This window comes from Thalassophryne amazonica, chromosome 2 (genome assembly GCF_902500255.1).
Source record: "Thalassophryne amazonica chromosome 2, fThaAma1.1, whole genome shotgun sequence".
NCBI classification, from domain to species: domain Eukaryota; kingdom Metazoa; phylum Chordata; class Actinopteri; order Batrachoidiformes; family Batrachoididae; genus Thalassophryne; species Thalassophryne amazonica.
The window spans coordinates 72,691,796-72,718,564 of NC_047104.1; the positions used below are offsets into that span (position 1 = coordinate 72,691,796).

General features: G+C 39.7%; 1 protein-coding gene across 2 annotated transcripts in view; it reads left to right on the forward strand.

Annotated features, from left to right (window-relative positions):
- smyd3 (SET and MYND domain containing 3) overlaps positions 1 to 26,769 on the forward strand; it is a 316,927-nt gene that overhangs the window by 219,531 nt on the left and 70,627 nt on the right. The window lies entirely within an intron of this gene.

The following is a 26,769-nucleotide window of genomic DNA, read 5'->3' on the forward strand; positions in this document are numbered from 1 at the left end:
TACATAAAACAAACGCAGTAACAACGTCTAAAAACCCAGTTAATATATCATATTAATATTCATTAAGTCCATGCCTCAGAGACTGCAAGCTGTTATAAAAGCCAGAGGTGGTGCAACAAAATACTAGTGATGTGTTGGAGCGTTCTTTTGTTTTCATGATTCCATAATTTTTTCCTCAGAATTGAGTGATTCCATATTTTTTTCCCTCTGCTTGGTCTAAAAAAGTAACCGTTACTGACTGCCACAATTTTTTTTCCTGATTCCTTATAGTGTTTCTTAAAGCCAGAAAGTTGCCACTTGAAATGACTTTAGTTTTGTGTCTGCTTTTTTTCTACAAAATTAAACAACTGAATGAACATCCTCCGAGGCCGGTGATTCCATAATTTTTGCCAGGGGTTGTACATTGGGTTTTGCACACAAATTTTTATGATGGATCTCTTTCCTGATGTAACTCCAGTTGTACCTAGTGTGCAGAGCTCTTGATTTCCTCAGAGGTCTCCCAGCTAAGTACTAATCAGGACCTGCTGTGCTTCACTCCTGAGGTCTGACAGAATCGGGTGTGCTCAATGCAGCACACCCGAAGATATGAGAGCAACAAGAGCAAAATATGAGATCTACTCATCCACTGTGGACAGATTTTAGTGTCTGTGTTTGCATCAGTATACAGGATCGGGTCAGTTAATATACTATTGTTTCCACATTTTTGTGTGTTTTCCAAAAAGATTAAGTTCCAAATCCCTTTTGGATTCTGAGCTCCATTTCTCAAATCTTTTGCTAATGCTTGAGCTGATTTTTGTTTTGTGTGCTTCTGACTATTGTAATTCATTATTATCAGGTTGTCCTAAAAGTTCCCTAAAAAGCCTTCAGTTAATTCAAAATGCTGCAGCTAGAGTACTGACGGGGACTAGAAGGAAAGAGCATATCTCACCCATATTGGCCTCTCTTCATTGGCTTCCTGTTAATTCTAGAATATAATTTAAAATTCTTCTTCTTACTTATAAGGTTTTGAATAATCAGGTCCCATCTTATCTTAGGGACCTCGTAGTACCATATCACCCCAATAGAGCGCTTCGCTCTCAGACTGCAGGCTTACTTGTAGTTCCTAGGGTTTGTAAGAGTAGATTAGGAGGCAGAGCCTTCAGCTTTCAGGCTCCTCTCCTGTGGAACCAGCTCCCAATTCGGATCAGGGAGACAGACACCCTCTCTACTTTTAAGATTAGGCTTAAAACTTTCCTTTTTGCTAAAGCTTATAGTTAGGGCTGGATCGGGTGACCCTGAACCATCCCTTAGTTATGCTGCTATAGACGTAGACTGCTGGGGGGTTCCCATGATGCACTGTTTCTTTCTCTTTTTGGCTCTGTATGCACCCGCTCTGCATTAATCATTAGTGATCGATCTCTGCTCCCCTCCACAGCATGTGTTTTTCCTGGTTCTCTCCCTCAGCCCCAACCAGTCCCAGCAGAAGACTGCCCCTCCCTGAGCCTGGTTCTGCTGGAGGTTTCTTCCTGTTAAAAGGGAGTTTTTCCTTCCCACTGTAGCCAAGTGCTTGCTCACAGGGGGTCGTTTTACCGTTGGGGTTTTATATAATTATTGTATGGCCTTGCCTTACAATACAAAGCGCCTTGGGGCAACTGTTTGTTGTGATTTGGCGCTATATAAAAAAAAATTGATTGATTGATTGAGTTATTATTTGGTCAACTATTTCTTCAAATGTATTTGATACCAGGTCCATTAATGATACACAGACATGGTATGCAGGGGCGTCGGACTGGGACGTAAAGGGCCAGAGCGTGGGGGGGCCCACAAAAAATTGGCATTAAATATATTTTTGTGTTGCATGTCATTAATGTTCATACAATTCATGTTGTAAAAGAATATAATTAGAATGAATGTATAAATGTTGCGAAACATAATTCTGCTCTAACAATAATATTCCCACCCCTATACTGTTGTACAATGGTTTAGTCCAGGCGCACAGGCGGCACTCTGCCCCACACACACACACACATCTCAAACAATATCTCACAGAAAGAGGAGGTGTTTAGTAGTGCTGAAACAACTAATCGATTTAATCGATTATTAAAATAGTTGTCAACTAATTTAGTCATCGATTAGTTGTTAAATAACTTTGTTTTACTGCAAATGTTTCGTTTCTTCCATATAAATCAACCATTTCTACAGCGCGGCTTTGCTTTGAACCTTGAACCAGTCGAAGCAATGATTCGCAGATCGAAGCAGTGCTTCAATCTGCTGCTTTGTTGATTAATTCATTTTTTTTCTACTTTATCTTAATTTTTCCCCACTAAAACCTAAAGAGCATATGTCTGTGAGTAATATTTACCTTTTTATGTTAATCTGACCTGTTATGGTCTTCTGAAACAGTTGATAGATGTATTTTATAATTTAAAAACGTGACCGATGCTAACGCATTAGCATGTCTATGACGTTTTCAATGTTAAAGTTAGCATTAAGCTGTTGCAGCTGTCAGCACATTTGTGTGCTAAAAGAGTCAAATGTATTACAAATTGTAATATTTTTAATTATTTTTTTATTTTTATATTAGCAATAATAGCAACAACAATAATAGTAATAATAACCAGTAATGCTACAATATAATTTTAGAGAAAGAAACAAAAGAACCTGATTAAATACAACAGAAAAGATAAATCCAACTAACAATGAACATAAATAAATATAGAAATAAATGTTTCCTGTGAACACCTAGTGACTCTTAAACCTCCATGTTGTGTGGGCCGCTGAAGAGGAGGTACTGCTGGCCCACCACCACCAGAGGGCGCCCTGCCTGGAGTGCGGGCTCCAGGCACCAGAGGGCGCCGCCGCCCCACAGGAGCTGCCTCGGTAACAGCTGTCACCCATCACCTGAGACAGCTGACGGCAATTATCACTGGGGTATATCAGCAGGACGGCATCTCCACCTCATCGCCGAGATATCGTTCTACCTGGAAGGTAATAATCTCAGCTGACTGCTTGACAGTAACCTTTGTGATTTTTGTGAGTGATTGCAGACTTTTTTTCTCCAACGAGAGGTGGAGGTAGCTTCCCTGCCGTGCAGGTTGCTGGGTGCAAACGCGCCCACGTTTAATTGTGTTCTTGTTCCTCGCCAGCAGTACCAGGTCCGACACGCGGAGGCAGTGGCCACCTGGGAGTTCGGAACTTGGCGGCTCCAGTATTCCCGGGGTCCTGTGGCGGAGGAAACCGTGTGGTTCCGGTTCTACTTTGGAGAGGCGTCTCCTATCTTCGAGCCTGCCCACACGACACCTTTGTGAATTGAACTTTGTCCATTGTTGTAATTTGTTGTTTTGTTGTGCACGTTCGCAACAGTAAAGTGTTGTTATTTGACCTATTCCATTGTCCGTTCATTTGCGCCCCCTGTTGTGGGTCCGTGTTCCTAAACTTTCCCAACACTTCACCCCTGTTTTATTTAAGTTTAATGACCATTTGTGTCGGTCAAACCACATCTAAGCTGTGTTTTTACACAAGAAAAAATAAAATACAGTTAACTGCATATTAGTGTCTTTTTTCATGAAAATATGTTTTTAAAGATCACATATAACACTTTAGTCAGGTCTTTAAAAAAGGTCTTTTGTGGACTCTTGCTGTAATATGTTGTCAGTGGTTGAGATAGTTGCTGTAGGCATCTAAAAATGCTCATAATCGGGTGAAACCTGATAGAAATCTCTTTGTGGTGTGTCAGTGATGTATGTATGTGCAAAATAAAACAAAACACTACTCCAGGTATGTTTTTGACGACAATATAACATAACTTTGTTACAAGCTCAAACTTTGATGTTGCGTGATAAAGGCCTTTTAATAATAACTCACTTAAAGAAATAATGGCAAAACTCACATGTAAGTAAAAAACAAAACAAAACAATGAATCTAAAAAAAATAATCAACCGATGAATTGATTACTAAAATAATTGTTAGTTGCAGCCCTAGTGTTTAGGCTAAAATTTAATATGTCTTTCCTAAAAAATCAAAGTCCGGATTTCAAAAAAGAAGAGAAAAAAGGACAGGGAAAGAAAACTAAATGAGGGAAAGCAGCTGCTAACCAAATTCTTTGAAAAGAGAGGTGAGCTTGAAAGCTAGCTATATTGAGTTGGGGGGTCTGGGGGACCAACTTGCACCATTTTCTAGAAAAATGGTGCATTCCCGTCTGTTAAAATGCACAGGAATGCACCATTTTTCTAGAAAATGGTGCAATTTCATCCCCCAGACCCCCAACTCAGTATTGCTCCCCCAACTTTAAAACATGTTCTGACTCCCAGATGTGATCTAAGGTATACATGTTTTAGACCTGGTTTGACTACACATTAGAAATTTGGTGTTTGCATTAATAAAAAAAGAATATAACAGTGTGTGTGTGTGTGTGTGTGTGTGGAAGGGGGGGGGGGGGGGGGGGGGGGGTCTTCAATATGGCTAGTACCTAGGGCCCAGAATTTGGTGCTACGCCCCTGGTGGTACGTTACGCTCTGTGTACGTCACACTCTATAGCATTCCTGTTGTAACAGAACCAATTTGAAACATCAATTTTGGCATCTCTTCACTGGCTTCCCGTCCCTGTTCTGCTACTAGTCTATAAAATTGTTCACGGAATGGCACCTCCCTACTTAGCGGACCTAATTAAACCCTACATACCGGCCCGGGCCTTGCGTTCTCAGGGTGCAGGACTGCTTTGTGTCCTTAGAGTGAATAAAAAGTCTGCGGGTCACAGAGTTTTCGTTTATCGTACACCTGTTCTGTGGAATGATCTCCCTGCATCAGTAAGTCAGATTCTGTAGAGACTTTCATGTCCAGACTTAAGATGCACTTATTTTCCCTTTCGTATGGCTCACATACTGACATAGTATGGAACTATGCTTTTTACCCTTTTAAATTCATTTTATTAGTAAACAGAGCGGGCCGCGGCCTCAACTTTATCTAAAGTATGGGTCTTTTAGTAAAGCTTAGGGCTAGTGGCCAGCGATCACCTTACTATTTCTTTTTTTTCTTGTTGCGTAATGCTGACAAATTATGCTGTATTTGTTGTCTTTCTGATGCCTGATTCTGTTTTATTTTTTTCTCTTTGTTTGAGGTGCAGCTCCATCCAGACTTGGGTGTGGTGTCTGTTTCTGTGATCCTCCCGTTCTGTGCACCACCAAAATTCCTGTATATTTGTATATTTTATATATTTTATATATTTATATATTTTTGTAAATTGTTTTGTCAATTGTGTCGATAGCATGGCCCAGGCAGAGGGTCACCCCTTTGACTCTGGTTTGCTTAAGGTTTCTTCCTCAAATCATCAGAGGGAGTTTTTCCTTACCACTGTCACCTGTGTGCTTTCCCTGGTGGTTGGTAAGGTTAGACCTTACTTGTGTGAAGTGCCTTGAGGCAACTTTGTTGTGATTTCGTGCTATATAAATGAAAATAAATTGAAATTGGAGCTATGCCATGAGTTAGAGTGCACTGTTGTTTGGTACTCACAATACATCTTGTTTTGAACACTTCAAGCAGTAGTTAACAGTTCCAACAAATCTCTCAGTTGCTGTAGGTCACATTTTTATGTATGACACCTTTTTTTGTATCTCGTATTGGACCAGAAATACGGACATGCCATTGGAAGAGTATTAGTTTTTACGAAGTAGACTCATCAAAGTATGGTCCAAGAATCTTCAAAAATTGATTTTTATTTATTTATTTATTTGTCCGCAGCAAGGTGATCTGAATGTTGACTCAGCTGTGTCTCCACTCTGAACAGGTATTAAGCTCTGAAACTTCACAGGTTCATATTCCAGACAGTACCCTTTAAAATGGTGTATTACATTACATGTTTCAAGGTACTTCATTTTCTCCACTATGGTGGCCAGAATCTGTACGCGTTCCCATGTTACGAGCCCACAGGGAATAATGTTGCATTTTCTCTACTTACTTATACATTGTCAAGTCACGTGGTTTACAAATCGGATTTCTGTTTCGTTTTTACCTGACGCCCAAATATGGCCATCGGTATTGTGAAGGCCTTGTGTCTGTCCGTCCATCTGTCTGTTGGTCTGTCCGTCTGTCTGTGCTCACCATAAGTCCAGTCCTGTTGCTGCCAGGGTCTTCAAATTCACAGGGAGCATTCTCGGGACATAGACCTTGGACAAGTTCAAAGATGGCTAACCTTGACCTATTTTAAGAGGTCAAAAGGTCACATTCTGTTCCCTATTGTTATGCTTATGTGGCTGACAGCATGAATTCTGGGAAGGACACGGTGACAGCCAATCAGGGTAGAGAGGCACTGTGACGTCACTGGCTGGTCTCTAACTGGCTATTAATTCAACATGGCGGAATCCTCTACCAAACACCGTTTCTATATAAATCTTACATGTTTCTCATATTTTATGTAAAAGCTAGTGAGAAATAAACACTTGTAAAATGTAAAACATGGTTTTTGTAACCTGATAAGACCTCTGGAGTGATTTACAAGACATCTCGCGGACATCAGCATGCACGCGCATCACACACGGTCAAAGGTAACTTCCGTTCTTTTCAATAGCTCATGTATGTGCACACGCATGCCCTCCTGCAGATGCTGCTACAAGGTAAATAAAATATTGTTTATGATTGATTGATTGAGTTTATTCTGCAACATCAACATAAACATACCGAGGTGACTCTATCAATGATACGTGGATAACAGAATAAAGCATAAATGCTCGTTTCCATTGTTGTCCTTGTGAAATTATCATGTGACGAAATAGAGGGGCTTGATTGAACATGTACAAATTGTAAATAAGACAATAGGATCTTAATTATTAATGTAAATAATAAATGTATAATTTTATATATATATATACATACAAGCAGGCTTACTTGTAGTTCCTAGGGTTTGTAAGAGTAGAATGGGAGGCAGAGCCTTCAGCTTTCAGGCTCCTCTCCTGTGGAACCAGCTCCCAATTCAGATCAGGGAGACAGACACCCTCTCTACTTTTAAGATTAGGCTTAAAACTTTCCTTTTTGCTAAAGCTTATAGTTAGGGCTGGATCAGGTGACCCTAAACCATCCCTTAGTTATGCTGCTATAGACGTAGACTGCTGGGGGGTTCCCATGATGCACTGTTTCTTTCTCCTTTTGCTCTGTATGCACCACTCTGCATTTAATCATTAGTGATCGATCTCTGCTCCCCTCCACAGCATGTCTTTTTCCTGGTTCTCTCCCTCAGCCCCAACCAGTCCCAGCAGAAGACTGCCCCTCCCTGAGCCTGGTTCTGCTGGAGGTTTCTTCCTGTTAAAAGGGAGTTTTTCCTTCCCACTGTAGCCAAGTGCTTGCTCACAGGGGGTCGTTTTGACCGTTGGGGTTTTACATAATTATTGTATGGCCTTGCCTTACAATATTTTTTTTGTCTTTTGTCTGTCAGTCAGAGCTGCGTGTCGTCGTCAGAGCGAGCTGCAAAAAGTTTGTACCTGAGTTTTCAGAGGTGGTGTTTGTAGTTGCCATCTGCCACGCCGGTGTTTGCCAACCCGGACAGTGGGAATACCACCTCAACCGGCAACTTAGCCCCGCGACTGGACAGCAACAACGTCCGAGGCCCGCCCAACGTGGTGAATTCACTGAGGCCGCGCGCTGCGTCATTAGAGCCGCGCGTCACGAGTGCCACTTCCCCGAGGCCTCGTGCAGCCACCGCGGATCCATCAGCGCGGAAACACCGAGGCCGCGCGGCACCAGCGCAGTGCAGATCCATCCCGGTGACAAACAACGCAGGCTGTTAACATCGGCGATCGACAAGCTGCTCATAAGCCGACCATGGGGCCTAAGAAGGTTCTGACAGCGGAGGAAGGTGACGATATTAAAAAATCTCTGGACTTTCTATCAGAGGAGATTTCTGTTGTGAAGCAGCAACAGAAATCAATCATGGATCTGGTGGAGGAGGTGAAGGCATTACGGCTCCAGAATGCAGAGAAAGACCGGCATCTGGTGCAGCTGGAAAATAGAGTGGCTGAATTGGAGCAGTACACCAGAATTAACAACGTCATCATCACAGGTCTTCACATCAAACCACGGTCCTACGCACGGGCGGTAACAGATGAGAGCGGAGGGGAGCCCAGTGAACAGGAGGTCAGCTTTGTGGAAAAACAGGTTGTTGATTTCCTCCTATCTAAAGGTATAGAAATGGATTTAAATAACATTGAAGCGTGCCACCCTCTGCCCCGGAGAAATGACGGTGATAAACGAACCGTCATCATGAGATTCATCAACAGAAAACACAAAACAGCACTGTTAAAACAAGGAAGAAAACTGAAAGGGACAAACGTATTCATCAATGAACATCTCACCAAACGGAATGCCGACATCGCCAGGAAAGCACGCTTCTTGAAGAAACAGGGAAAAATCCAGCACACATGGACTTCAAACTGTAAAATATTCATCAAACTGAACGGATCACCAGAACAAGCAAAAGTCATGGCAATAAGGAACATCGAGGAGCTGGACAAATATGAACAATAGTGTTTCTTAAAGCGAGGATCTGGACAAATATGACCAATAAGGTATGAGGACACAAACACATCACAACACCATGACACAGACCAGAGGAACCTATTCATCTACTACCTATTCATCTACATCTGGAGACAAGAAGGATATAACTCAAAGGATTGCTGATCATGGAAAAGTAGAACTGAGGACATTTAAATACACAGACCACAATGTACTGGACTTGGAGCACGATATAGACCCGGACAATAATTTCTTCTCAAATATCAATGACAGTTGTTGCTATTATACAGATGAACAGTTTAATCGGATCATTAAAACGGATAACAAATTATCAATAATCCATTTCAACAGCAGAAGTCTATATGCAAACTTTAACAACATTAAAGAATATTTAAGTCAGTTTAAAAAAATATTTAACATAATTGCTATATCAGAAACATGGATCAATGAAGATAAAGGAATGGATTTTGAACTGGATGGATATGAATTTAATTGTGTAAACAGAAAAAATAAGAGTGGAGGAGGAGTGGCTGTGTATGTGGATAAGAACATGGATTATAAAATAGTAGACAATATGACAACTGTGATTGATACCTTATTAGAATGTATAACTATTGAAATATGTGAAGAAAAAAGCAAAAATGTATTAGTCAGCTGTATATATAGAGCACCAGGATCTAGTATTGAAACATTCACTGACTGTATGGGAAAAATGTTCTCAAAAACTAATCAAAAAACTGTGTTCATTTGTGGTGACTTAAATATTGATCTGCTCAATCCAAATAAGCATAAAATAACAGATGAATTATCAGTATAATGTACAGTATGAGTTTATATCCAAAAATCACCAGGCCAAGCAGAATTACATCCCATAGTGCTACCTTAATTGATAATATATTCAGCAATGATATTGAGAATAACACTGTGAGTGGATTATTAATCAATGACATTAGTGATCATCTACCAGTTTTCATCGTTTATAATAGAAACCATCGGCGGAATCAGCCAGAGGAGAAAATAAAATACAGGCGAGTGCGGACAGAGGAAAACATGAACACACTAAGAAGGATTTACAGGAGCAAAACTGGGAAAAGGTATACAGTGAAAGTGATGTTGATAGTGCATATGAAACTTTTTTACAAATATTTACATCATTATATGATAAAAAATTGTCCAATTAAACAAGACTACAGAAAACAAAAAATCCAAGCTCGACCATGGATGACGAAAGGGTTACAAAATGCATGTAATAAGAAAAATACACTGTATAGAGAATTCATAAAACTAAAGACTAAAGAGGCAGAAAATAGATATAAGAAATACAAAATAGATTAACTAATATTATACGGGTATGTAGGAAGGAATATTATAGTAACATATATAATAACAAAAACAATATTAAAGGAATATGGGATATATTAAATAGCATTATCAAAAATGGTAATAAAAAACAGAGTTACCCTCAGTATTTCATTGATAATAATGTCAAGAAGGAAAATAAGGATGAGGTAGTCAACGGTTTTAATAATTTTTTGTAAATATTGGACCAAGCTTGGCAGAAAAAATTCCCGATTCCCAACCTGAGGATTGGGATAATAATCTCATAGAAAGAAATCCCTGTTCAATGTTCCTCACAGCAGTGGATGGAAATGAAATTATAGACATTGTGAATAATTGTAAATATAAAACATCTACCGATTTAAATGAAATTGATATGGTGGTGGTAAAACAGGTCATTGAATGGATTGTAGAACCATTAACATACATCTGTAACTTATCATTTCAAACCGGTAAATTTCCCAATCAAATGAAAATAGCTAAGGTTGTGCCGCTGTATAAGACTGGGGATAGACACCACTTCACAAATTATAGACCTGTTTCTTTGCTTCCACAATTTTCCAAATTATTAGAAAAGTTATTCAATAATAGATTAGACAAATTCATAAATAAACATAAATTACTTACTGATAGTCAATATGGATTCAGAGCACATAGTTCAACATCACTTGCATTAATAGAATCAGTTGAGGAGATTACAAACGCCATAGACCACAAATTACATTCAGTTGGAATATTTATAGACCTTAAAAAGGCTTTTGATACAATTAATCATGACATATTAATCAATAAACTTGAACAGTATGGTATTAGGGGGTTGGTGTTGCACTGGGTGAGAAGCTACTTAAGTAACAGAAAACAGTTTGTGAAGTTGGGGGAATATACATCATCATGCTTGGACAATGCTTGTGGCGTCCCACAGGGGTCAGTATTATTGGGTCCAAAACTGTTTCTAATTTATATAAATGATATTGTCAATGTTTCCAAAATATTAAAATTAGTATTATTTGCAGATGACACAAGCATTTTTTGTTCAGGGGGGGATTTGCAGGAGTTACTGAGGAGGATCAGTATAGAAATGGGAAAATTGAAAATATGGTTTGACAGAAACAAATTATCATTAAACTTAAGTAAAACAAAATACATGTTATTTGGCTATTGTAATACAGACATACAGGTTCAGTTACAAGTCGAGGGGGTAGATATTGAAAGGGTACATGAAAATAAGTTTCTGGGGGTGATAATAGATGATAAGATAAACTGGAAGACTCATATAAAACATATACAAAGTAAACTGTCAAGAAGCATTTCAGTTCTAAACAAAGCGAAACATATTCTGGACCACAACTCACTCCGCATTCTTTACTGCTCACTGGTTTTACCATATTTACAGTACTGTGCAGAGGTATGGGGTAATACTTATAAAGGTACAACACAATCACTATCAGTAATGCAGAAAAGAGCTATAAGAATTATTCATAATACTGGCTATAGAGATCATACAAATCCACTATTTTTACAATCCAAATTCTTAAAATTCACAGACTTGGTTCATTTTCAAACAGTACAAATTGTGTATAAAGCAATAAACAATTTACTTCCAGCGAATATTAAAAATATGTTTTTTAACAGATCAGGGGATTACAGTCTGAGGGGGAAATTTAATTTAAAGCATCAGTGGGCACGAACAACATTAAAAGGTTTCTGTATTTCTGTCTGTGGGGTGAGGATGTGGAACAGATTGGGAGTGGGGCTCAAGCAATGTCCAAGCATGAACCAGTTCAAACAGCGGTACAAAAATATGTTTTTTTCTGGGTATAGGGAGGAGGAAGGGTAATGAGGGTTAGGGTGTTTTTGTTTTTTGCTTCGGCTTGTAAATATATAGTATTTTGTATGTAAGTAGGTATGTGTAGGTGTATATTTATGTTTGTGTATATATATGTGTATGTATGTTGATGTGTGTATGTATATATGTATGTGTATGTGTATATATATGTATATATATATATATTGATATCGGTTTAGGTGTGTACGAATCTATGTGTATATGTGGCAAAGGGTATTACTGGTTGTGGGGAAGAAGGGGTAGGGATAAATAAGCTGATGCTTCACCCTACCCCTTTTCGGACATGTTGGGTACACAGTAGGAACTTTTTTGTTGTTGTCTTTACTGATCTATCTTGTAATTGTTGTTGTATCAAATGTTCGAAATAAACAGTTTTCATTCATTCATTCATTCATATAAAGCTCCTTGGGGCAACTGTTTGTTGTGATTTGGCGCTATATAAAAAAATTGATTGATATATATATATATATATATATATATATATATATATATATATATATATATATATATATATATATATATATATATATAGTTTGCATTGGGTTACCAATTAAACAAGTGCAAATTAGAAAGAAGACAATAATATCTTAAAAAATAATGTAAATTGCAACTGTATGTACACACAACAACTAGTCTAGCACCAAAATGAGGACTAGAAAAACAATGGACTAAAAGATAGGCTAAACATTTGAACTAAAATTCACATTAATAAAAAAAAAAATGGGTTCAGTTTCTCTTCCCTTAACTGACTGAATAAAAATGACAAACTGTATTTTAAAACTTACTGTATCTTGTTGCTTTTGGCTAATCTTGACCTATTTTAAGAGGTCAAAAGGTCACATTCTGTTTCCTGTTTTTAATGCTCATATGTCAGAGTATTTTAGCATTGCATTATATTTTTGACTTTTAAAAAGTAATACCACAAGATTGAACCAGTTTAAAAGTGGATATAAAGAATTATGGACAATCAGTGTAGAACAGAAAACCTAAATCTGATTTTTTTTTTTTTTACCAAAATAAAAACGTTTAATTTTCAATTATTAAAGTGAACTTTTATTTTAAACTCAAATGAGACGAGCACAAAGAATGTTAAAAGTTCACCAAACAAAGAAATAAACACAGTTACTGAACCTGAGAATCAACTCCAGACCAATGTTAACATTGAAAAGAAACTGGGTATGTAATCAAAGTCTGCTGTTTTTATAACCCCCGGCCCCCTCAAATACACCGTCCATATAACTGTCTATGATTCTTGCAACTGTTACGCCTCCCAAAATGGTGGAGTTCAATGAAACGTCACACTATGGTTGAACACCATGCAAACATTTACACAGGCAAATAATTCTCAGAGATTTCAGCTGTCAGTTTCCACTGTGAGGAACATAGTGAGTTAATGGAAGACCGCAGGCACAGTACTAGTTAAGGCCCGAAGTGGCAGGCCAAGAAAAATCTCAGATAAGCTGAAGCAAAGGATGGTGAGAACAGTCATAGTCAGCCCACAGACTTGCTTGGAAGACCTACAACATGATCTTGCTGCAGATAGTGTCTCTGTGCATTGTTCAACTATACAGCACACTTTGCACAAAGAGATGCTGTGTGATGCTGTAATGCAGAGGAAGCCTTTTCTGCGTACATGCCACAAACAGAGTCTCTTGAGGTACGCTAAAGCACATTTGGACAAGCCAGCTTCATTTTGGAATAAGGTGCTTTGGGCTGATGAAACTAAAATTGAGTTATTTGGACATAACAAAGGGCGGTATGCATGGCAGAAAAAGAACACAGCATTCCAAGAAAAACGCTTGCTACATACAATAAAATTTAGAGGTGGTTCCATCATGCTTTGGGGCTGTGTGGCCAATGCAGGTACTGGGAATATTGTTAAAGTTGAGGGTCACATGGATTCCAGTCAATATCAGCAGATTCTTGAGAACAATGTTCATGAGTCAGTGACAATGTTTAAGTTGCACTGGGGCTGGATCTTTCAACAAGACGACGACCCTAATCACTGCTCAAAATCTACTAAGGCATTCATGCAGAGGAACAAGTCCAACATTCTGGAATGGCCATCTCAGTCCCCAGACCTGAATATTATTGAAAATTTGTGATGTGATTTTAAGTGGACTGTTCATGCTCAGAAACCAACAAACCTGAGATGTTTTGTAAAGAAGAATGGTCCAAAATACCTTCAACCAGAATCCAGACTCTTATTGGAAGCTATAGGAAACATTTAGAGGCTGTTATTTCTGCAAACGGAGGATCTACAAAATAATGATGTATTTTTTATTTGGGGTGCCCAAATTTATGCACCTGCCTAATTTTGTTTAAAGAATTATCGCACACTTTCTGTAAATCCTATAAACTTCATTTCACTTCTCAAATATCACTGTTTGTCTGCTATATGATATATTTAACTGAAATTGCTGATCCAAACAACCAATGATTTAAATCAAATCAAATCAGTTTTATTTATATAGTGCCAAATCACAATAAACAGTTGCCCCAAGGCGCTTTATATTGTAAGGCAAAGCCATACAATAATTACAGAAAAACCCCAACGGTCAAAACGACCCCCTGTGAGCAAGCACTTGGCGACAGTGGGAAGGAAAAACTCCCTTTTAACAGGAAGAAACCTCCAGCAGAACCAGGCTCAGGGAGTGGCAGTCTTCTGCTGGGACTGGTTGGGGCTGAGGGAGAGAACCTGTTGGGAAAGTGTAGTGACACGGACCCACAACAGGGGGCGTAAATGAACGGACAATAGAGGAAGTTAAATGTGAACACTTTACTGTTGTGAATGTCACAACCACACACAGCAGATTATAGAATAGATACAAGTCAATGAATGAAGGTGTCGTGTGGGTAGGCTCGACAATAGGAGACGTCCGTCTGGAGATGAACCGGAACCACACGATTTCCACCGCCACCGAACCCGAAGGATACTGGAGCCGCCAAGTCCCGAAGTCCCCAGGTGGCCACCGTCTCAGCGTGTCGGATCTGGTACTGCTGGCGGAGAACAAAGACAGTCAAGTGTGGGTGTGTATACACCCCGTAACAATAACGGTGGGAATTCCACCTCCACCTCTAACACACACTCGTGCAGCGTCTGAGTACCACTTATCTGGTGGGAAGTAGGACGAAACAGTCGCGACCCACGCCGGTCCTCTGAGTAGACAGCTGCAACACAATAGCTCTTGGAATCAATCAACGCAGGCAGAGAAAGTTACCTCTCAAAGAAGTCGATATCTCGGCGACGTGGTGGAGGTCTCATCCTGCTTTTATCCAGGGTGAAGTGCAGATGATCGGTGACAGCTGTCATAGTTGATGAGTGACAGCTGTCACCTCGGCTGTTCCTGTAAGGCAGCAGCGCCCCCTCGTGCCTGAAGCCCGCACTTCAGGCAGGGCGCCGTCTGGTGGTGGGCCAGCAGTACCTCCTCTTCTGGCGGCCCACACAACAGAACCAGGAAAAAGACATACTGTGGAGGGGAGCAGAGATCAATCACTAATGATTAAATGCAGAGTGGTGCATACAGAGCGAAAAGAGAAAGAAACACTCAGTGCATCATGGGAACTCCCCAGCAGTCTAAGTCTATAGCAGCATAACTAAGGGATGGTTCAGGGTCACCTAATCCAGCCCTAACTATAAGCTTTAGCAAAAAGGAAAGCCTAATCTTAAAAGTAGAGAGGGTGTCTGTCTCCCTGATCCGAATTGGGAGCTGGTTCCAGAGGAGAGGAGCCTGAAAGCTGAAGGCTCTGCCTTCCATTCTACTCTTACAAACCCTAGGAACTACAAGTAAGCCTGCAGTCTGAGAGCGAAGCGCTCTATTGGGGTGATATGGTACTATGAGGTCCCTAAGATAAGATGGGACCTGATTATTCAAAACCTTATAAGTAAGAAGAAGAATTTTAAATTCTATTCTAGAATTAACAGGAAGCCATTAAAGAGAAGCCAATATGGGTGAAATATGCTCTCTCCTTCTAGTCCCTGTCAGTACTCTAGCTGCAGCATTTTGAATTAACTGAAGGGTTTTCAGGGAACTTTTAGGACAACCTGATAATAATGAATTACAATAGTCCAGCCTAGAGGAAATAAATGCATGAATTAGTTTTTCAGCATCACTCTGAGACAAGACCTTTCTAATTTTAGAGATATTGCGCAAATGCAAAAAAGCAGTCCTACATATTTGTTTAATATGCGCATTGAATGACATATCCTGATCACAGTATTACTAGAGGTCAGGGTAATGCCATCCAGAGTAAGGATCTGGTTAGACACCATGTTTCTAAGATTTGTGGGGCCAAGTACAATAACTTCAGTTTTATCTGACTTTAAAAGCAGGAAATTAGAGGTCATCCATGTCTTTATGTCTGTAAGACAATCCTGCAGTTTAGCTAATTGGTGTGTGTCCTTTGGCTTCATGGATAGATAAAGCTGGGTATCATCTGCGTAACAATGAAAATTTAAGCAATGCTGTCTAATAATACTGCCTAAGGGAAGCATGTATAAAGTGAATAAAATTGGTCCTAGCACAGAACCTTGTGGAACTCCATAATTAACCTTAGTCTGTGAAGAAGATTCCCCATTTACATGAACAAATTGTAATCTATTAGATAAATATGATTCAAACCACCGCAGCGCAGTGCCTTTAATACCTATGGCATGCTCTAATCTCTGTAATAATATTTTATGGTCAACAGTATCAAAAGCAGCACTGAGGTCTAACAGAACAAGCACAGAGATGAGTCCACTGTCTGAGGCCATAAGAAGATCATTTGTAACCTTCACTAATGCTGTTTCTGTACTATGATGAATTCTAAACCCTGACTGAAACTCTTCAAATAGACCATTCCTCTGCAGATGATCAGTTAGCTGTTTTACAACTACCCTTTCAAGAATTTTTGAGAGAAAAGGAAGGTTGGAGATTGGCCTATAATTAGCTAAGATAGCTGGGTCAAGTGATGGCTTTTTAAGTAATGGTTTAATTACTGCCACCTTAAAAGCCTGTGGTACATAGCCAACTAATAAAGATAGATTGATCATATTTAAGATCGAAGCATTAATTAATGATAGGGTTTCCTTGAGCAGCCTGGTAGGAATGGGGTCTAATAGACATGTTGATGGTTTGGAGGAAGTAACTACTAATCGGAGAGAAAGAGTCTAACCAAATACCGGCATCACTGAAAGCAGCCAAAGAGAACAATATGTCTTTGGGATGGTTATGAGTAATTTTTTCTCTAATAGTTAAAATTTTATTAGCAAAGAAAGTCATGAAGTCATTACTAGTTAAAGTTAAAGGAATACTCGGCTCAATAGAGCTCTGACTCTGTCAGCCTGGCTACAGTGCTGAAAAGAAACCTGGGGTTCTTATTTTCTTCAATTAGTGATGAGTAGTAAGATGTTCTAGCTTTACGGAGGGCTTTTTTATAGAGCAACAGACTCTTTTTCCAGGCTAAGTGAAGATCTTCTAAATTAGTGAAACACCATTTCCTCTCCAATTTACGGGTTATCTGCTTTAAGCTGCGAGTTTGTGAGTTATACCACGGAGTCAGGCACTTCTGATTTAAGGCTCTCTTTTTCAGAAGAGCTACAGCATCCAAAGTTGTCCTCAAAGAGGATATAAAACTATTGACGAGATAATCTATCTCACTCACAGAGTTTAGGTAGCTACTCTGCCCTGTGTTGGTATATGGCATTGGAGAACATAAAGAAGGAATCATATCCTTAAACCTAGTTACAGCGCTTTCTGAAAGACTTCTACTGTAGTGAAACTTATTCCCCACTGCTGGGTAGTCCATCAGAGTAAATGTAAATGTTATTAAGAAATGATCAGACAGAAGGGGGTTTTCAGGGAATACTGTTAAGTCTTTATAAAGGAATTTATAAAGGAAAATCATGAAAATCATCAGGGCTGCCCAAACCTTTACATACAACTGTATTTCATCTGTCCATAAGGACTTGCTGATTATTTGTGGAAACATTTTGGAAATTGATCATTTCATTAAAAAAACATATTTTTTTAATCACAATCTTTATTTTATGAATTCTTTTTTTAATAGATTAGCAACCAAAGACAGGTCAAGGAAAACAAAATCTTAACAGGTAAGTATTGGTGCTTACAGCATGTTCAGTTTGCAAAGGTGAAAGACAGATTGCTTAGGTAATAATACGGCAGGCTGCACTGTCAGCTGTGCAGACTGTGCAGCTGGACACAACACTGGGTTCCAGCTCAGACCTGAGGCCTTAAAATAATGTCAAAATTTTCTGCTTCTTGTGACACAACTGTACTGTGACCCTGTACATAGCACAGGAACTCCACAGAGGTTTATAGGTTTCTGTCTGTCTTTCAGCTTGTTCGTGTGTGTGCTTATTTATAATAATGATGGCAAAAGGTTTACACAGGAATCATATTGTACATGAAACAAAATGAGGTATGTAGTAAGTATGATTAAAGCTTAAAATTTTGTTCACTCTACATGCGCACTGAACACTGTACATTGTATAGTTCCCTCCCCTCCAAAATTTTCTCAGTAACGCTGTTTGTTGAACGATGAAAGATGCATGATTGGGTCATAAATTCTTTATCTAAGCATTAATATTGTGAGGAGGCACACACATGCACGCATGGGTGCGCACACACACACAGATGATGGAGCTTTCATTGTGCCTGATGGCCTTTGTAGTTCTTCTCAGAGTGACAGTAATTGAACTGATTCCAACAACATTAAAGCGATAAACCATTCAATCATAAGTGTTTTTGAACTCGTTTGACAGGGCAAAGAAAAGGAGCCAATGGGAGGACAGGACTTCCCACTTGCCCATGATTCCAAACCTGCATCTGTCTATGAAGAGTTTGCAAAATGGCACTAAAATCATTTAATGCATTTGCCCATCAATGAATATTTTATGTCAGCACAGACAGAATGACATTTGGGGGGTGAGGAGGTGGTGGTGGGGTTTAACTATAACCAAATGGGTTGGGGATTGGGGGGGGGGGGGGGGGTGTATGTGGATACCATCTCAGCTTTTTCATATTCGTGCCTTAATAGTAGCATTGGATAGGAAAGTTTTAGTCAGATTCTTAAAATCTTCATGATATTCTTTATTATTTCTCAAGGAAGCCAGTGAATGTGAAATTGCTCCTGTGTGTTTCTTTAACTTTGCATATATTAACTCAAAAATTAAACGCAATGACAGTTTGGGGAGGGTAGATTCTTTTCAATTTAGGACTGATAGAGTATGCACTGGTATCAGGCATCACCCTATCAACACCCTACATAACCACCTTGGGTCCAATTTAGCCCCCACCCAAGCAGACAAATTTTTCATCCCTATACGAGGTCTCTTAGATAATAAACCGACCCTTTTATTTTTTTTTTTAACTATATGGATTTGAATGACATGCGATTACACCAATCATGCTTGAACCCTCGTGCGCATGCGTGAGTTTTTTCACGCGTGTCGGTGACGTCATTTCCCTGTGGGCAGGCCTTGAGTGAGATGTGGTCCCGCCCTCTCGGCTGAATTCCTTTGTTTCACACGCTGCTCGAGACGGCGCGCGTTGCTTTATCAAAATTTTTTCTGGACCTGTGAGGAATATCCGAGTGGACACTATTCGAGAAATTAAGATGGTTTTCTGTGAAAAGTTTAACGGCTGATGAGAGATTATGGGGTGTTTCTGTCGGTGTAAGGACTTCCCACGGAGCGGGACGTCCTGCAGCGCTTCCAGGCGCTGTCGTCGGCCTGTTTCAAGCTTAAAACATCCTAATTTAAGGCTTAATTCACCCAGGACATCGTGAGAGAACAGAGAAGATTCAGAAGAGGCCGGCATGAGGAATTTATGCGGACATTCCACTGTTTAAGGACATTTTTTTAATGAAAGACGTACGCGCAAATTCGCCGAGTCGTTTCCGTGACGACTCGGCAAATCTGTGTGCGCCGCGACAGGAAAAACACCTCCGTGTTGAAAACCATTTGTAGAATTCAGGCGGCTTTTAATGGCTTTCAATAACTGAGTAACTGAGAAATTGTTTAACAGCTTGGGCATGTTCCAACTTGCCCGTTAAGATTTCCAACGGAGGTGTTTTTCCTGCCGCGACCCCCCGCGGTCGGGTCCAGCCCGACATGCGACTCTGCCCGCACATTCTTTCATTACAAAATGACCGTTAACAATGGAATGTCCGAATAAACTCCTCATGCCGACTTCTTCTGAAAGTTCTCTGTTCTCTGACGACTTACTGCGTCAACAGAGCCTGAAATGTGGAAGTTTTCAACTTGAAACGGCGAGACGCTGCCGCCTCGAAGCGCAGATTGCCGTCAGGCGCCGTGGACCGTCCTTAAAGCGACACTACCAGACCAAAATCTCTTATCAGCCGTTAAACGTTTTACCGAAAATCAGCTGAATTTATTGAATGGTGTCCACTCAGTTGTGCCTTACAGTTTTGAAAAAATTTTTATCAAACAAAGCAACAGTCTCTGAGCCATTCCTAAACAATGAAAAAAATCGACGAGCGGGTGGACGACTCCTCACTCAAAGCCTGCCCACAGGCGAATGACGTAACCGACAGGCGTGAAAAAACTCTCGCATGCCCACGAGGGTTCAAGCATGTCTGATGTAATCACACGTGATTCAAATCCATATGGTTTTTGAAAAAATAATAAGGTCGGATACTTTTCTAATAGACCTCGTATAATGTCCCATAGACACATCTGCCAACTGCTGGATGGTTAGCAGTGGTGGGCACAGCAAACCTAAAAGCTAGTTTTGGTAACCATTCATCAGCTAAGTGAAAAGTTCACTGTGATAACGCAAAACCTATGAAGTGCTAAAATATTTTGCTGAATACACTGCTAATCTTTTTTATATGAATTTAGCTTGGATGAAGAATGGATAGAATGTGTGGCTGCTGTCAGTGTTTTGCACAATCCTGGTGGAAGGGTTTGGATGAGCACTTGTTTCCTCCCAGAGCTGCAGTATTGAGATTAAAGTGCACTTTTAATTGTATGTTAACAATTTATGAAGCAAGTTTTGTAGCTGTACCACCGTCTGAAACAGATTGTATCCAGTGTTTGCTGGTGAGTTTATGCTTTTGTGGAAGTGTTGTGATATTTGACTTTCATTTGAACAGGGAGGCATGCAGAGAAGCAGGCCGACAGAAGAAGCAGCCGTGGCAGGCTGAAAGGGGTTTTGTGCAGCTTTATGTGTAAATTCATGAGGCCAGATTGCATGCGTGTGCGTGTGTATGCGCTGCTATTTGGGATGCAAACGGCATCCGTCAGCCGGCTCTGCAGATGTGGCTGTTCTGCTAGATTGATTCTCGTCCCCTGAGAGAGAAGATTGTGTGTGTTTGTGAAACGCAGATACTGTACCCCGAATACCTGACTGCTGTTTGTTCCGATTTCCTCACCCTCCTGGTCATCCCTTCATCCTGTTCTCAGAAACTCGTGCTGTCTTTTCCTAATAAGGTTATAATTCCAAGGTTCTGCTTCGAAACATGAGACACACACATAAACTGTAATTCTTTAAACCTTTATTTAACCAGATAAATAAAAAAAACCCATTGAGATCTAAACCTCTTTTGCAAGGGTGGCCTGGCCAAGAAAGGCAGCAGTACACAGCATAAGAAACAAATTAGCAACATCAAGATAACCATTAAAATAGAAAAAAAAAAAACAATTTACAAATATAACAGTTATTTTGGTCATATAAACAATATATGTTAAAAAAATTAAAAACACAGGCACAGTTCAAAAGATTTCCCTTCTCGGTCTCTTAAAATAGAGCGGAAACCTTTCAGAGAAATCAACCCCGTTTCCGTTTAGATCGGAGGACATTCCAAGCAGAGGGAGCAGAAAAACTAAAAGCTTTCTTTCCCGTGCCAGTGCAAACACGTGGTACACGAAAGCACAACATGTCATTTGAGCACAAAGCATAACGGCTTTCAGATCTCTGAAGTAAACTGGATAAATAAGTCTGAACCAACTCAGTAAGATTCTTATAAACCAGAGCCATCCAGTGTGTATATTGCCTTACATTCAAAGAAGGCTTGCCAGCATTGGCATACAATTACAGTGGTGGGTGAGGTACCTACAACCAGTGATGAATTTCAGAGCACAATGGTACACCGGAGTCGAGGACTGTAAACAACTGATTAAAGCACACATATACACAATGTCACCATAATCCACTACAGGCAAGAAAGTAGCAGTTTATCAGGAGCTTCTAGGGAAAGACATGACTTGTTTTGATAAAAGAAACCTAGCTTCACCCTTAATTTGGAGATCAAGTGTTTAAGATGAGTAGCTCAAGAGTTTTATCTCAGGCAGTTTTAATTATTGGTGTATTCTCAGAGGAAACAGGTGACTTTGGAAAAAAATATTTTGTATTTTTCAGCATTCAAGACCAGTTTGAATTTCTCCAGGCGGCTCTGCACGATATCACAGGCGGACTGCAAAAATTCAAATGCCTGTGTAATTGAGTTTGAACAACAATAGATTACAGTGTCATCTGCATAAAGATGATCGAAGGCATTTGATAGGCATTTGATTTCACACAGATCAGTAATATAAATTGTGAGGAGGATAGGTCTTAAAACTGAACCTTGAGGAACACCTTATGTGATCTCAAGAAGGTAGAACTAACACCAGCCATCTGAATTCACGGCATCCTACTTGACAAGTAATCTGCAAACCAAGAGACAGCGTTTGTGGAGACACTATATTTTTGTAGAGAATTTCTAACAAGAGACTGTCATCCACAGATCAAATGTCTTTGAAAGATTAAGAAACAGTGCAACACAAAACTTTTTAGAATCCAATGTCTCAAACTTTTCAAATGTTTAAAACTTTTAAAATAGCAGTAACAGTGCTATGTTGCTTCCTTAAATCAGACTGAAGAGGGTTTAAAATATTGTTTGATTCTAAAAATTTCTTCAGTTGATCACAGATCAATTTTTCAAATACTTTTGCCAAAATGCATAATTTTGAAATACAACCCCAATTCCAATGAAGTTGGGATGTTGTGTAAAATGTAAATAAAAACAGAATAGAATGATTTGAAAATCCTCTTCAACCTGTATTCAATTGAATACGCCACAAAGACAAGTTATTTAATGTTCAAACTGATAAACTTTATTGTTTTTGTGCAAATATTTGCTCATTTTGAAATGGATGCCTGCAACACGTTTCAAAAATGCTGGGACAGTGGTATGTTTACCACTGTGTTACATCACCTTTCCTTTGAACAACACTCAGTAAAGCATTTGGGAACTGAGGACACTAATTGTTGAAGCTTTGTATGTGGAATTCTTTCCCATTTTTGCTTGATGTACGACTTCAGTTGTTCAACAGTCCGGGGTGTCCGTTGTCGTATTTTGTGCTTCATAATGCGCCACACATTTTCAGTGGGCAACAGGTTTGGACTGCAGGCAGGCCAGTCTAGTACCCGCACTCTTTAACTACGAAGCTACGCTGTTGTAACACGTGCAGAATGTGGCTTGGCATTGTATTGCTGAAATAAGCAGGGACGTCCCTGAAAAAGACGTTGCTTGGATGGCAGCATGTGTTGCTCCAAAACCTGGATGTACCTTTCAGCATTGATGGTGCCATCAGAGATGTATAAGTTGCCCATGCCATGGGCACTAACACACCCCCATACCATCACAGATGCTGGCTTTTGAACTTTGTGCTGGTAACACTCTGGATGGTCTTTTTCCTCTTTTGTCAAGAGGAAACGGCGTCCATGATTTCCAAAAACAATTTGAAATGTGGACTCATCAGACCACAGCACACTTTTCCACTTTGTGTCTGTCCATTTCAAATGAGTTTGGGCCCAGAGAAGGCAGCGGCATTTCTGGATGTTGTTGTATGGTTTTCGCTTTGCATAGTAGAGTTTTAACTTGCACTTGTAGATGTAGCAACGAACTGTGTTAACTGACAATGGTTTTCTAAAGTGTTCCTGAGCCGACGTGGTAAGATCCTTTACACAATGATGCCGGTTTTTAATGCAGTGCCGCCTGAGGGATCGATGGTTACGGGCATTCAATGTTGGTTTTTAGCTTTGCCGCTTATGTGTAGAAACTTTTCCAGATTCTCTGAATCTTCTGATTATATTATGGACTGTAGATGATGGAATCCCTAAATTCCTTGCAATTGAACACTGAGAAACATTGTTCTTTAACTGTTGGACTATTTTTTCACGCAGTTGTTCACAAAATGGTGATCCTCACCCCATCTTTGGTTGTGAACAGCTGAGACATTTGGGGATGCTCCTTTTATACCCAATCATGACACTCAATTAGTGTCCTCAGTTCCCAAAAGCTTATTGAGTGTTGTTAGAGGAAAAGGTGATGTAACAAAGTGGTAAACATACCACTAACTCAGCTTTTTTGAAACGTGTTGCAGGCATCTATTTCAAAATGAGCAAATATTTGCACAAAAACAATAACGTTTATCAGTTTGAACATTGAATATCTTGTCTTTGTGGTGTATTCAATTGAATATAAGTTGAAGAGGATCTGTAAATTATTGTATTCTGTTTTTATTAACATTTCACACAACGTCCCAACGTCACTGGAAATGTGGTTGTAGGTCTATAATTATTCATTTGAAGGTTCACCTTCTTTTAGCAGTGGGAGTCCAAAAGCAGATTTCCAAACTTTAGGGAGTTTGTTTGTGCGTAGGCTCAAATAAAAAATACAAGTTAGCGGCTCTGCAATCAGCTCAGCAGCCAACTTAAAAAAAAATGGATCCAAACCATCAGAACCAGCTAATTTTTTGGAATCCAACATCTTCAATGCCCTACAGACCTCAGAGACACACACAGGTTTAAAATGAAATGAGCAATCAACAGAAAGAAAACCAAGGATTATTCTTCCCCGTTATTCTAAATTTACATAAGGGGGCATATTTCTTAATTAGCCTCAAGATTTCATCATAAAAATCTTGCCAGGCCACCTCAACATCAACAAAGAGAGATACTCGGTTCCACCTGAAAATAGACAAATCATACAAGAAACTCTGCACATAAAAATGTTTAAAATCTCTTTTAAATAAAATGCGTCATTTAGTTTTGGGGAGTTTGGCATTTCTGACTACTGCAATCGCACAATGGTCACTCAGTTAATTCCCAAAAACCCCAGACATCAGAATACTTGTGGGGGGCAGTTGTTATTATTAAATCGAAGAGCGACGATTGAGAGGGATGTTTGATATTAGGCCGAGTTGGACTGTCTGTCAACTGACTTAGATTCAGTGTGTCACAGATAGATTTTTAGGCTGTCTGAGTCTGAAGCCAGACTTAGGTCCCCCACTAAGACAAGCTCAACGGAGTTCTTTATTGAAATTCAAGTTTCATTGCCAAAAATTCAATGCCAAACTATACATGAATGAACTGATTACCCATTGAAAAGTAAAATTGCTATCATTTATGTTTTGAGAGATTTTAAAATGTTGTATACCAAGTAATGGAGAGTGTGGTAGAAAGTTGAAGAAGAGAGTGCAGGCAGGGTGGATTGGCTGGAGAAAGGTGGCAGGAGTGATTTGTGACCAAAGAATATCAGCAAGAGTGAAGGGGAAGTCTACAAGACAGTGGTGAGACCAGCTATGTTGTACGTCTTAGAGATGGTGGCACTAACAGAAAGACAGGAGGTACAACTGAAGATGTTGCGATTCTCTTAGGGAGTGACAAGGATGGACAGCATTAGGAATAAACAGAGGGACAACTCAGGTGGGACGGTTTGGAGACATAGTCAGGTGAGATTGAGATGGCTTGGACAGGTGCAGAGGAGGGATCCAGGGTATATAGGGAGAAGGATGCTTAGGATGGCGCCACCAGGCAGGAGAAGAGGGAGGCCAAAGAGGAGGTATATGGATGTGCTGAGGGAGGACATGCTGGTGGTTGGTGTGATAAAGGAAGATACAGAAGACAGGGTGAGATGGAAAAAATTGATCTGCTGTGGCGACCCCTGCGGGAGCAGCTGAAAGAAGTATACCAAACTTAATGCTATGAATTAAACTGTTGTTTACCACAATAAGTCTTTGTTTAAAACTGTCTTTAACTACATTTTATCTTATTTTTCATTCAGTTTAATTTGTTCTAAACCTACATTATTTTTGATGTTAATTGCCTGTGTATGTGTATTTGTGTAACATGGCCAGCAGGTGGGGGTCACACTAGAGGTGCTTTGGTTTTAGTCTCATGGTTCCAGCATCTTCCTCCCATGCCGGTGACTATGCATTTGAACGCAGTGAGCAACAAAAAACTAGTTACACAATTGGACAAAATTGTTGGTACCCCAGGTGGGTACCAACAGTTGGGGAGGTGATGGTGTAGTGGTTAAAGCGTTGGGTTTGTGACCAGAGGATCCTCAGTTCAAATCCCAGCATGACCGGAAAATCACTAAGGGCCCTTGTGAAAGGTTCTTAATCACCTAGTTGCTCGCAGCACCCTGACATCGGCGTGAATGTGAGGCATTATTTGTAAAGTGCTTTGAGCATCTGATGCAGATGGAAAAGTGCTATATAAATGCAGTCCATTTACCATTTATCCCTATACTTTATGCATGCACTTTAGTATATGGTTCGAAACAAATGTAAACAAAGCAGTTTTGTTTAATCAAAATATTTTAAATGGTCATTTTAAAAATGTCTAAAGTTATTTGGCAACAAAAACAATACAAAATGCTTTCATAAAGTGAAACTAATAATCCAGACAAAATCTATGCTGGACACAGTTATTGGCACCCTGATCAGCCATACTGTACCACATTATTTATATTTTTAAAGATTGATGGAAATGACGTCAAAGACATATTCATTGACTTGAAAATGTTGATGTAGCCACGCCCTGACTTGACGAAAGAAAATTGACTGTAAAAGTGATGATTTACTCTAAATTCATCAAAGGCCAATTGCACCCTGTGCGTGTGTGCATGTAGGCACACACGCATGCGCCAACGCACACACACAAAATACCAAATAAGTACATTAATAAATAAAAGGCACCTGCATTTTAAAGCAATTCATGTTTCTAAAAATGTCTGCAGGCCATAATGAAACTGTGAGTAAACTTATTTAAAAATGGACCTCTGTCTGTCTGTCTTTTTTCTCAATC